This window comes from Passer montanus, unplaced genomic scaffold, assembly GCF_014805655.1.
Source record: "Passer montanus isolate IOZ18808 unplaced genomic scaffold, ASM1480565v1 scaffold53, whole genome shotgun sequence".
NCBI lineage: Eukaryota > Metazoa > Chordata > Aves > Passeriformes > Passeridae > Passer > Passer montanus.
This window is the reverse complement of record NW_024370263.1, coordinates 7,935,270-7,948,675: the sequence shown is the minus strand read 5'-3', so window position 1 is coordinate 7,948,675 and position 13,406 is coordinate 7,935,270. Positions and strand designations below refer to the sequence as shown.

The following is a 13,406-nucleotide window of genomic DNA, read 5'->3' as shown; positions in this document are numbered from 1 at the left end:
AAGGCTTTTTTTTTCCTTCACCAATTTTCTGTGAGCCGACAGCAAAGTATTGGGTACGGGGAGGGAACACACAAACACGGAGCTGTGTGGTCTGCAAGGCCTGCAGCAGAATTCCTTCTGTGAACCCACAAGCAGTGTTTTCAAGGCATTCAAATTTACCTCTCAGCTGTTCCAGCAGCTCAGAAGGAGATAAAAAACCTCCAAGAATTTTGCAATAGCTCTTGAAAAGCTGAGAGCACACAAAACTCAACCGAAACAAAATAACATTTCTTATACCTGAATGGGTTTAGAATTGGAGTCATTTACAAGAGAAAAATAGAAAAGTGAAGGCAAGAATGTTAATAAATTCCACAGTACTCCTTAGCATTGAATTCTATCAAAAAGTGAAGTCAAGGATGTGTCTGTGTGTTCATGTGAAAGCCATAATTTATTTAAACTTCAGTGTGCCACTGGTGCTTTCAGGAGCTGGCTAATGAGGTGATGATGTTTCACCTTAAGGTCACTCCACATATTATTATTTTCTTCTTGAGGTACCTGTAATATCTTGGGTGATTTAAAAATATTGCATAAGAATGCCACAGACTGAAGTTTAGACAGACAGCCGAACAGTGGCAAAGGGCAGGACTGGGACAGAGTTTATTTATACAAGGCAAGTCACAATGTTCCACCTGGGAGGTCTCTGGGAGAGGTTTGGCTGCAGCCAGGGAAGCTCAGTACAGATCAGAGCTCTGGGATGAGCTTGCTCTGTGCCTTAGCTCCACCAGGCCCTGCAGCAGCAATGACCTGGAGATGGGTTTTGTTTGGTCAAGGTAAATATTTGAGGTGTGCAGGGGCCAAGGAGGTTCAGTAAAGCTGATCCCTTGCTCTCAGAGGCACTGGAAGTGTGTGCTCCCTCTCCATCAGGAGCAGGACTCTCAGTGCCAGGGCAGCTCCCGGGTGCCCTCCTGCCACTGCTGGGGCCCCTCTGACCCTGGGGCAGGACAGGGGCCCTGGGGCTGCCTCGGGCCGGCTGCACCCCTCAGGCACCAGAACCACCACGGCTCTATGCATAACTTATCCCTCTTTTAGATCAATTTCCCTTTCCTCTGCACCTCTCCGTGTGTTGTTTCTTTTGACATCTCAGGCTAGGGCTGACCCTTTACCATTCCAGAAGAATCCAGGGTATTTCTAGGCTTTCGAGCAGTGGTTTGCTACTTGATGTAAAATGAACAAAGAACAGAAAACTCAGCAATCCTGCTCTAGAGCAGCTCTGAGGAAGGGCCAGCAGCTGGAAGGCTTGGGGCAGGAGCTGGGAGCTGCCCCTGGTGAAAACATGGCCAGGGCTCGTGTTCAAAATCCAAAAGACACAGATGCAAACTGAAAATCCTGTAATAATAATGCTGACCCTTGCAATATTTCACCCAAACATTTGAAAATACTACCTTGTGTTGGCTCCCTACTGCTGTTTTATTTCCTTTTTCCCCTATAGAAAAGCAGTAGCTGCCTGACACTTGTTTAACAGTTTCATCTCTTGCTGTACTCGACTCAAATTGAAGCAAGTTGCTCTTTACAATTGAAAGTGTGAAAGGTTGTAGAATTGTCCTCTGGAGGTCAGGCAGGCACTCAGCTCAGGTTGTGTATCTTAACCTCCTTTTTCTGTGCTCCTTTTTCTGTGTCCTGCTGAGCACAGCAGCCGGGGAGCCCTGCTGGAGCTGGTGTAAATCTGTGCCCAAGCACCAGCACTTCTGCTGCATCATGGGCATGGCATCATCCCCATGCTTCTTTTTCCTGCTTTTAATAATCCACTTTGTCAACATATCAAAGCAATGTTTATTTACCTAGTAATTTATTTATGTTCATTTAAAATCAAGATTATCCAGTGCTGGCTGGATTGACCAGAGGTCGGGGCTCCAGGGAGGTTTCTGATTGTCCATTCTTCCTCTTGGAGAAAAACTTGCTGCATAATGTAAGAAATCTTTCTGATAGAAAAGACATCTGGAAAGGAGGGAAGAGTTAGTGGCAGGGGAAAGGATAATGTTAGGCCTGAGTCACCTCAGTTTTATTCAGCTTTCTGCCAGGATGTCTCTGCTCCTCTCCATGGGCCCCTCCTGGCTTCAGGCGAGCTGCAGCAATGGCTTTGCTGTTTGAAGTGCTGGTGCTTTTTGCAAATTCACAATTAATTCCCCCTGGAGGTGAGGAGGGAGCACGGGGAGGGGAGGCAGCCTGCGGGTGCTTTTTGCAAATTCACAATTAATGAATTGTGAGGAGGTGAGGAGGGAGCACGGGGAGGGGAGGCAGCTGAGGTGTGGTGCTGAGCTGTGTGCCGGGCATGGCCCAAGGAGCTCAGGTGGAACCTGCTGCAGGCTCAGCCTTTGCTGGGTGCCCTGCCTGGACCTGCATCTCCAGGAAGGGCTGAGGGTCTCTGAGAGGGACCCCAGAGCCACCCCAGTGTGAGGGTTATTGTTACAACTACCCAAATGTACTCAAAGAAATCACTGTGCCTCCTGTGCCAAGGTCCCCAGACGTGTGGGTGGAATCTCTGCCTTATGGCTGGCTTGGTTTCCCTCCTTCTCTGTTCCCCTTCAGTGTTTGAAAGCAGAATTGCCTCTGCAGCGTTCAGGGATGAGGCTGCAGCTGGCAGGTATGGAGATCTCCTCTGCTGCCACACTGGGGTGGATAATTGACAGTAATGGCTGTAAAATCCAGAGCTCAGGTTTGCTGGTTTTTTTTTTTTTCCCTCCCAAGCCATCCCTCTGGAAAAGAGTTTGATCAATGGCTGAGCATTTCACACTGGTATTAATAAATGCAGAATGTTAAAGAGCCACTTCAGGAATAAATAATCTAATTCAGTTCATAATCCTAACTGTTGTTTAAAAAGAAATAAAAGTAATAACAAAAACAAATTACCCTTTATTTAAATATTAATCTTTGATGGTAATTGTGCCTGAATAAATATTTCAGTTGGAGAAGTGGCTTGTATTGTCAGAGTGAAAGCTGTGCTGTGGCTGAATGCAGTGTCCTGGGCTGGTGCCTGGCAGAGAAGAGCTGCTGCTCTGAAAGCTTTCTGCTGCTCTGTGACTGTCACTGTGCATTAGCAGCAGCTCCCTGAGTGCTGGGGGCTTGCTGAACGGGGCAAGGACGTCCACTTGGCACAGGCTCCTCGCTGGGTTGCTCCAGTCACATCAAAATGATAAATAAATATATATATATTCATAAAACCAGCAGCAGTCACAGCTCTGGGGCTTTGTGTTGTCTAGGAGTGCAAAGCACAGCTAAAAATTCACTCTGTTGTAGCTTTAGGAGGAGCTGGTGTGGCAGATCCTCCCAGTTCCTGCTTCTCACCTAGTCCAGTTGTAACACACGCACCACTGAGCTTTTCCTTATCTATCCAGGACTTGGATCTCTGCTCATCTAAAAAACTGCATTATTGGCTACTGCTTTTGTTTTAATTCAGTTCTCTTTCCCTCTGGACCTTGTGGAATGCCAGTGCCCTGGTGCAGACCAGAAGTAGCACCCAAAGAGTCCCCAGAGTTGAGGGGCTTCAAAACAAACCAGTGGAGGACTTCATATCTGTGTTCTAAAGACTGACAAGAAGGCAGATGTTGCAGTGGCCTAGTGCAGATGTGAATGCAGTGGAGTGATCTGGCAAGAAGAGAGCTCAGCCTCTGCAATCTGCCCTTTGAGCAGGGACTGCTTGAGCTGTGCAGCTCGTGAGAGGAGGAAGGTGTGATGCAGATTCCTGACCATTCCCCAGGGCACTCCCCTGCTGGAGGTGCTGCAGACCAGGCTGATCCTTCCAGAGGAGGGTTCTGCTCTTCTGGGCTCTCAGTGGTCAGGGTTTGTCCCTTTGGAAATCTGGATTTAGCCCTGACCTCCTCCTGTTGGCCTTCACTGGCAAGCGAGGGAGCCCGACTCGTGTTGAGATGTCAGCAATGTGCAGTGCTGAGTGGGGCCGTGGCTGGCACAGGTCACTCAGCAGAGCAGTGACACAGCCAGACGTCCCCTGTGCTCCCAGCTCAGTGCTTCACGTCAGTGCAATTCTTCATGGCTGCGTGGCTGCTCCTGTTGTGTTCCTGCTTGGAAATGGACCCAGTGCCTTGGTGTCCCTGCATTCAGTCCCGTCCTGCCCCTGGGTTTCACCTGCACTTCCAGCAGTGGTGCAGGGCACTGGAAGTTCCTCTTTCTGCCCCCTGTGATTGCATTTCATGAGATGGATGAGAAGAGCCAAGGATGATCATGTTTGCAGCATGGGGCCTGCTGGAAGCAGGAGCACCCTTTAATTTATGATTTACTCTCATCAGTCCTATGGAGAAGTCACCTTCTTCGTACCTATGGGAGAAATGTCTGCTCTGGGGCCACTCCCTGCTTCAATGCTCTTCATTTCTCTTTCTTACACAAATAGCTTCCAAGTGGTTTCTGCTTCATCTTTTCTCCACACAATTCATCTGCCCACTTCTCACATTCATGTAAAAACTCTGGCACCAATCCTTGGCTGTTTTAGATTATTTTGCTCCTAAGCACTGGAAAAGTCTGCACCAGTAATTCAGATGATTTTGTTGCTTCTTGTTTTACATCTCCACAAAGTCTGCAGAACACAATGTTTCTTTTATGAACAAAGAGTAAGAGTTCTAAATTATTAAACACAGAAATAAGAGATAGAGACATATTTTGTAGTGCTTTTCTTTTGGAATTGTCAGAGAAGTTTGATTCATTCATGTTATTGCATGTTCTTACCATGAAAAAAGAGTTATTCCTTTACCTTCCTTCAGTTACTGCTGCTCACTGTGTCCTAGGATGCTGTGATACAGAAAATAACCATATTGCATTTTAAATTCCCATTAGCGGTGCCAGCAGGCAGAGGCAGCCCTGCAGCCACTGGGTGTGTGTGTGCTGAGGTCCCCAGTGAGAGCAGGGCTCGTGTGCTCCTGCTGCACCGTGAGCAGGGCTGGGCTGTGCCCCTGCAGCCAGGGCCCTGGGAGCAGAGCCCAGGTCACGCTCCCATCCTGTGGGTCACCTCACGCAGCTCTGGGCGAGGGGCAGGGGTGATGATTCTCTCCACGTGTTAATTTGGTGACGGTACTGAGCTGAGCTGCAGGTTTTGCTGATAAATGAGCCCCAGCTCAGCAGGCTGTTGAGATCCGTTGGTGTTAGCAGAGCACGTGTGCTCAGCTGAGGAGACATCCCAGGGAGGGGCAGAGCCCCAGGGCTCTGAGCAGGGCCACTGTGGAGCTGGGACCCCACGGAAGGTCAGCCAGCCCTGGCATGCAGGAGCTCAGCCAGCAGCCTGGCTCCTGTGTGTGCTGCCCAGGAATGAGGGCACTCGGGGGCTCAGGGACTGCTCTGCATCCTTCTCACACAGGCGTCACTCTTCCCTTCTGCTTCCAACATTTAATCATTCCTCACCTCTACTCTTCTCTCTAATTTTGTTGAAATTGGTCTAATATACTGGAGGGAATGGCAGAGACTCAGATGGACTGATTGCATAATCCTCTCTTTATTAAGGAGCTTGGAAAAAGAAAAACAACTCCCAAACCAGCTTGTTATAGCCATCTACGCCACTGCAGGAATGATTTCTTTCTAAGCATTTTATCCTATCTATTTTAAACCTTCCCAGATAATGTGTTTTTTCATTTCTTTCTGAGACTCTTCCACTGTCTTTTCACTTTGAATTTGCTCCATGTTTCCTGTTGTTTCTAATTATACTCTCCTGCCTACCTGCTCTAGCAATTTTCTGTCCTTGACAGATAAATCCTTGAAATATTTGTGGAAAGTGAGCACTTTCTGGTTCTTGTGCCTTTTAAGCCTCACCTACTGATATTTTTTTCAGAAAATCACCAACCTGCCTTCTGCTCTACTTGATGTTCCTTTAAGTACTGCTCGTTCAGGCCCTCTGGAAATCTGGCAGATTATTTCTTCTACCGTTTTTCTAAAAATCCCTGCCCATTTCCTGCGGTCCTTGTGGCTCTTGTTTGTACCTTATCCTGCTGTGCAATGACAGCAGAACTAAAGTCAAGCAGCTTGAGCAAAGCAAATGGAAAACCATGCCTAAAAGCCCATTTATATTCACGGGCTGTAGTGATAATTCTGGCAGTGCTGTGTTTTAATTCTTCACATCGTTTGGTTGCTTCTAATACCCATAACAGCTGCCCGTTGGATTTCTCCACACAAATTCCAAGAACAGTGCTAGTTAGGGGGTTTGGAGTAAGTTCCCCGTCCAAATTTTCCATTTTGCTTGCTTGGAGCAGATATTCTGAGCCCACACTTTTGGTGATTTTGTGTCCCAGCTCGTTTTTCACTGAGGGAAAGAAGAGCCTATATTTGCAAAGGTTCCATGTTAGCCTTGCAAAGAAAGAGTTCACATTCAATTGAGTCATTAAAGACTCATAATTGGACTAAGAAACTCTGGGGCAGTAGCAGTGAGAGTAAAAACAAAATAAGAGTGAGTAGTTCAAGCTGTCCAGTGTTCAGGTGTGTGCTGTGAAATGTTACTGGAGCAGAAATTGATCTTCACTTGCTGCTTCCCCCCTTATGTGAATGATTTATGAACCTGTTGAAGCTGTTAATGATTACTAACATTACTGAATTCATAATTATAACAATTAGGGTGTCTCTTCCCCTGCCTCCAGCTCGATAAAATCAATGTGTCTTTTTCAAGGGCTGGATGTGCATCTTTCCACGGTCACTTGCGGAGATTTCTGAGTTCAGTCTGAGCCCCAGGTAGGAGCAGTGCTCTGCTGAAGCTCAGAAGGAATCTGCTGAGGTCCAAGATCAGTGCCTGCAGCCTGAGCTCTCAGAGTGGCTGTAGGGCCCAGACTCCAGCAGCTGGAAGCCTGCCACACGGGGAGGGCTGGGGGATGGTTCCTGCCTGCCCCAGCTGACAGCCCGCTCCTCACCCTGCTCAGGTGATATCTCCCATCCTGGGCACATTTCTGAGGATGCCATGGAGCAGTTCATGCCGTGGCTGTTTTTCTGTCTCCCCCACGTTTCTAGTTATTAGTCTGATCATGTTATTATTTTTACTGAAAGAGTAATTTCCTTTTGGAGATGGCAAACAAGTGCAGCCACGTTCTGCCAGAGTGGATTGAGTGAGGTGGTGAGAGCTCACCATCTCATCTGCCTCCTCAGATCAGGGAATATTTGAAGTCCATTTAAGTTTATCTGCAGTAATGGTTTTGTTTACAGCTGTTTGGCTGGCGGTGATTTGAGGACACAGAAACTTGGAAGGAATCATTCTGGAGGAGGGAGCTCTTACCAGCCATTCCGTGTTGCAGCAGCTCAGTGTTTTACTGGGAGCTCTTGCAGGAGGAGGAGCTGCACTGGCCATTGTCCCTTGCATGTCTGGGGTGGGATGGGCTCTTGGAATGCTGACTGCAGCTCCAGCCAGGGCGGCTCCTCTGGCTGCTTCAGCCCTTAGAATAATCAGCTTCTGCAAAAGTCTTTCAGGGAATAGGCATTTAAAATCCCTGAGTGCTTTTAGAGTGGAGCTCGGTGAGTTTATGGAGAGATGAGACAGTGCAGGGAGCAGCCAGCTCAGGGTGCAGCTCTGCTTTCTGCTGCCGTGGGTTTCCCTCTGCAGGGGGATCTGCCTGCCACAGGGGTCTCTCCCTTGGTCTTTGCTGCTGCTGCTGCTGCTGCTGGGGGACACAGAGGCACCCCAGGGTGGGACTGGGAGCACCCAGGGGCACAGACCCCAGCAGGGACACCCAGGGGCACAGGTCAGTGCTGCTGATTCCTGCACTGCTCCCTGCCCTGGGGGGCTTTGCTGTCTCAGGCACCTCCCACGGGATGATTCCCTGCAGCATAACTGCAATCATAACCTGCCACTGCTATTATTATTTTATATTTTTATTGTTTTTATTGTTCCCATCTCTCCTGAGTGTCCCCAGGGACTGGCAGACTCCTGTGGCCCTTGCACTGGGCAGCGCTGGGCTCAGGTGCTGCACAGCTCCAAGGGGGAGCAGCAAACCCAAAAGGACTGACTGCAGCACTTGATGCTGATAAGAACATGACTTCTGAGAGCTCTTGAACTCACACAATTTTAATGTCACAAGTCCATCAAAAGCTGTGATTTGATTTGACAGGACCTGGGACTCAGCTCAGGGCTGTCCCATCACCCTGTCTGTGTGATTTCCTCATGGCTGTCAGATCATCCCAAGGTGTGTGGAGGGGAAACATCTGCTCCAGTAAAAATGTACCGCAGCTGGAGCAGGGACGGGTACAGGCGGAACAATTTACTGAGAAATGATCTACCTTGAGAAAGGGGCTACACCAGGGGATTCCAAAGGTCTCTCCTGACCGAGATTGCCCTGGAATTCTGTGATTTAAAACATATTTCAGCCTAAAGCTTTCAAAAACTGGGTTTGGAGGGAGGCAAGGTGTATCTTCTCTTTTCAGTTTATTTTTCATATTATTGCTTAAAAATAAGAAACAAATGGGATTCTGGAAGCTTCTGTTTTAATATTAAGAAAGCTGGAAAATATTTCCTTTTTTAAATTCTGGACTTGGCAAACACTGAACAATTGTGTACAGAAAACTCTTTTTAAATTTTTATTTTAACTGAAAAGGACTTTGCAGTTTTGGAAGATGTATGAGTTCAGCAGAAATACTTGCTGAATAGGTCACAGCAGAGGAAATTCTGCAGCTGAGGGTACTAATCTCATATATTGGATGTGCCTTGGCAGGTATCTCCAAATAAGTCACTAATTTTGAAATACATTGAGAGCTTGAGTCTTGTGGAATGTGGTGCTGCTTTTATATATAATTGTATTTGTGGAACCAGTGTGGACACTAATAAGAAGGCATAAAAAAGGTGTTACAGGTCTCACTGTGGGGATGTGGCTGCAGCTAAATGCTAAGGAACCAGATCTGCCCCTCTGGATTTAATGACACAATTACTTTTTTTTTAATTAGCAGGAGTCATAATTTCAAAACCATTCTGACTTCCAAAGTCCAACCCCACACATATTTATGCACAGGTGTAAATTTGCTGGTCATGTGTGAGAGGGGCTTTTAGGATAAATATCTGTAGGATGGGCAGGGAGTTGTGCTGCAGGGCTGTGTGCTGCTCTCCTGCTCGCTGTGCTGGGATTTCTCAGCAGTAAATATCTGCACTGCTGGCTCTGGGGCTTTCAGCACGAGGATCTGGGTCTCGTTCCCTCAGAGCAGAGCAGGGTCTGTGCAGCTCCTGCCACTCAGAAGAAGGTGTCTTTCATTTCCAGATGTGATGCTGTTACCAGGCTGCCACATTGCAATGTGAAGGAAACATCTGAAGCTGTTTTTAGGAATGCTCGGGAGTGTTACTGATCCAAGGGCTGGGGGCTGGGGTCAGGGTGTGAATTCCCACAGCACTGCCCGAGCTGGGCCAGCACCTCCCTGTGCCGAGCTGTTCCTGACTGAGCCCTTTACACCTGCTTTCCCTACCCAGAAAATGGCAGCTGGGGCTGATTTTTCCAGGATTTCCCCTGGTTAGGCCAACCATCACCACATTCCCTGGTTGTCCTGCACGGGTCTGAGCCTTGGCTGGATCCTGCAGACTCCTCACCCAGGAACTGTGAACACTCGTGGCTGTGCCTGCTCTCCTCCTCTGCAGCTTTACCACACTTACAAGTGAGTTATCCTACATTTATTGTTATTTTTGTGCCGAGGACAGTAAAACAGCAGGTGGAGAAAGCCGGGTTGAGTGTATTTGCAGGGTTTTATTGCACTTTGCACTGCCAGTAAAACCATTTTTGTAGCCTTCAGCTCTGCCCCCTGCCCAGGAGCTGGGCTGAGCTGCTCGTGCCTCGTGGTGGGGCTGCTGCAGAGGGACCCGATGTCCCTGGCTGCTGGGGACCACTCACTGCGTGATTATCTGATGGATGCAATAAAGTCAGCATTGATTTACCCTTCCCTTGGCACAGGGGGGGAGATGATCCCTGCCTGTACCACGCCAGGAGATGCTCAGAGCCCTGGTTCTGAACTGAACTGCTGACTCAGTGGGTAATTATGTTTTAAATTGATATTTTATTAAGAGATTTGCTAATTTTTGCTCACTTTTGGATTGAGTTATTTGGGAAAAGTGCTATCAACAGCTGGAATATCATATAGTGAATAATTTATTTGACAATACCAAAAAAATAAAAGTCAAATAAATAATTCAGCAAATATTTCTCAACCAACACTACTGATGCCAAGCTCCAGAGAGATGGATCAATTTTTAAAAATAACTCTATTACATGATTAGCAGACTCATTTCTTGGTGATTTTTCTTGCTAGTTGGTTCACTTCATGCAGTGGTTCCCACAGAAAAATGACTTTCCAGTCTACCTATGCTGAATTTTTAATAGCAAGATGACACTGACTAAAGTTAAATTTTCATGTGGTGCTGTATGTACCCTCTCTCGGTACATCAATGGCGAGCAATGATCTTGGCTGTAGCACAGTGCTCCAGGTTCCACAGATATTGGCTTTCAGAGTGCCCTCTCTGACCTGGGGTGGGCTGAGCCCCAGGCCTCACTTTCTTGTCTGAAATGTTTGAGTTTTGATTGTTTGTTGATGTGTGGGGATGAGCTGGCAGCGTGCTGGCACACGTGGGGCAGCTGCACCACGCTGCTGGGTTTGGGTAGCAAAATCCAGCTATGGGGTGAGCCCACACACGTTCTTTTGGACTGCCATGGGAAGTGCCCCGGGGGCTCTGCCTTTGCTCAGATGAGCTGCAGGCCTCTGTGCCTCCTCCTTGGGCACGAGCCCTGGTGTTTGTGGGGCTCCCTGCAGGGCCCAAGCTCCCCTCTCACCCCTGCACGCAGCACGAGGGCTGTGGCACGGGGCAGGAGTCACTGCATTGCAAGAGCTCTGCATTCAGCAGAGGTGTGATCTCTGTCTCCCCAGCAGATGTGGAGAGGAATGCAAATGTCCCTCCTGCCACAACAGTTTGACTCATGAAGAGCTTCTTAAAACAAAAACCCTCTCAAATAAAAGGATTCTCTCTCCCGAGCCCAGAGTTGTGGATATTTTTTAAGAATTCAGCAAAGACTAGACAGACAATCTTTTCTTGGTGAAAATAAACTAAAAGATTATCAGGATTCTCTCCTGGCTACTTTAAATATAGATGGGATATATATATATATATATATATATATATATATATATATATATATATATAAATATATTCCTTCTGGTACAGGAGATTTTCCACTCAGTGATTTCTTTTCTCTTAATATCTTCTAGTTTCCTCCTCCTTTTTTTCCCCACCCAAAATCTGTTTAGGTGTGAAGACAGTTTGGTACTGGGCTGCATGTTCCCAGGAGCACTGCAAAATTATGGATAAAATCTACTTTATATAAAGACTTTGGCAGTGCTGGGGATCTGCTGCTGTAGGGGAGTGTAAGTGCAATGTCCAAGTGCTCTAGGGGAGCTCTGGGGCTGGGGAGAGAAGGGAAGGAGGTACCAAAAAGCAAATATTCTGAAGCAAGGGCTGATTCTCTAGTGATCCTTTGATTTCCTTTCCACCTCCTCATCCTTGGTTGGGAAACAAGAACTGTTCAGTGATGCTATCAGGAGTAATGGCTTCAAATTCCAGAAGAGAGGAGCAGAGAAGGTTTGTAAAATCCTTTTAGTGAAATTGTTTACATTCTGGGGAAAATACCACAGGAAAAGGTTTCTTTTTTCATTTTAAACAGAATCTGTATCAGAAATTAAATGTTTTTTTTTTTTTTTTAAATGTGGAGCTTTGTTCCAACATGGCAGTGCTTTGGCTTTTTAGGCATTTATCTACATCTGCTGTGGGCTGATGTTGTTTCCTCCCACACAGGGAAGAGAACTTGGTGGTTTTGTCTGAATACCAACACAGCACATAACCTTACTTTTACCCAAAAAATTAACTTCTGTCTGAAATGTCACCTTTTTCTCCACTTTGTGGTGCATAAATCATCTCATCCCCTCTTTTTATGAGAAAGTAATTTTCAGTTTAATTTTCTCTCCTGTGGAACAGGAGTAATGGTTTTCACGAAGCCCTGCAGGCGTCCTGGGGTCAGCTGTGCTGCTGCCACCCTCCTCTCTGCTGGGAGGTTTTCCCAGTAATCCTGGAAACATTTCTTCCTTTCCTCAGCTCTGCTTTGCACCCTTGCCCGGGCCCTGCGGCGTTTCAGGCCAGACTGCTTTGGTGCCCTGCAGGAGATGTGCTGGCCACGTTTGTGGGGGTGGAGGAGAATGAAATTTCCTCTCCTCTCCTCTCCTCTCCTCTCCTCTCCTCTCCCACAGGATCCTTGCACCCTGAGCAGAGCCCCAGGCAGTAATGCAGTGATGCAGCTGAGCAGAGCCCCAGCCCCAGGCAGTAAATGCAGTGATGCAGTAAATGCAGTGATGCAGTAAATGCAGTGGTGCGGCTGAGCAGAGCCCCAGCCCCAGCCCCAGGCAGTGATGCAGTGTTGCAGTAAATGCGGTGGTGCGGCTGAGCAGAGCCCCAGCCCCAGGCTCGCTGTCTGAGGCTCCCTTTAGCTCCTCAGGCACAGCACTGGGGTAGGGCTCTGCACAAGCCCGGCCCGGTGCCGCCTGCCCGCTCCTGCTCACACAGTGAAGGGAGCTGGGGTTCCGTGGTCACAGCTGCATGAAGCAGCTGCTGATCCCACCCAGGGCAGCGTGAAGTTTGGAAATTGTGCTCTTTTTTCCATGACAGGAAGAAATGAGAAGTTGAACACAATGTGTTCCATTTTGGCTTGCTTTAATTCCATCCAGGAGAGAAAGAACACAGTGCATCCACTGAAATACAAACCTTAAAGATGATCAGATCAGCCTCTTCAAGAGGCATTGGTAAAGCTCTGAATTCAGTGAGCACAGTGGAAATCTCTGAGGATCTTGGGAAAAGTCCCAGTCTGGGGCTGTTGTCATAACTGCTCTTCATAGAAGTGTATCCTTAGTTTCAGCTCTTTTCCCACTTCAGCTGGGAAGCCTGCTGGGCGTGGGTGCATTTTGGGATTCTCTAATCAGTTGCTGAAATGTTCCCTGTTTTCCTAGTTGCACCCTCCCGCAGAAATGGCTTGTGACACCTCAGTGCTGTGCCAGTCTGCCTCTCCTCGAGGATTATCCCACAGAAAGAAATTCTGCTCTTTCCCTCCCCTCCCCTCCACACAAACACTGATGCTGCTTCAGCATTCAGTGCTTTGGGAGTAAAATCCTTCCCAGTGTCCCTGGATTTGTGCACTGCTAGGAAATTCCACATTCCTCTGCAGCTTTAAGGAAATTGAGTATTTTCTTGTCTCCCTCGATGCCACTGGCTCAAGGAGCTCACCTTGACAATGCAATCTTCACTAGCTCTCCATGCAGCAGCTGGTTTTATAACAGACTTTACAGGAATTGCATCAATTCCCTTTCCAATTCCCTGCTTGCATTTCTGCTGTAAGGAATCCTCTGAGACAAACATGGAAACAGGGAAGGAGAGCTCACAGAGCCCC

At 47.6% G+C, this 13,406-nt stretch overlaps 1 protein-coding gene across 3 annotated transcripts in view; it reads left to right on the top strand.

Moving 5' to 3' along the window:
* TMEM132D (transmembrane protein 132D) overlaps positions 1–13,406 on the top strand; it is a 184,317-nt gene that overhangs the window by 99,774 nt on the left and 71,137 nt on the right. The window lies entirely within an intron of this gene.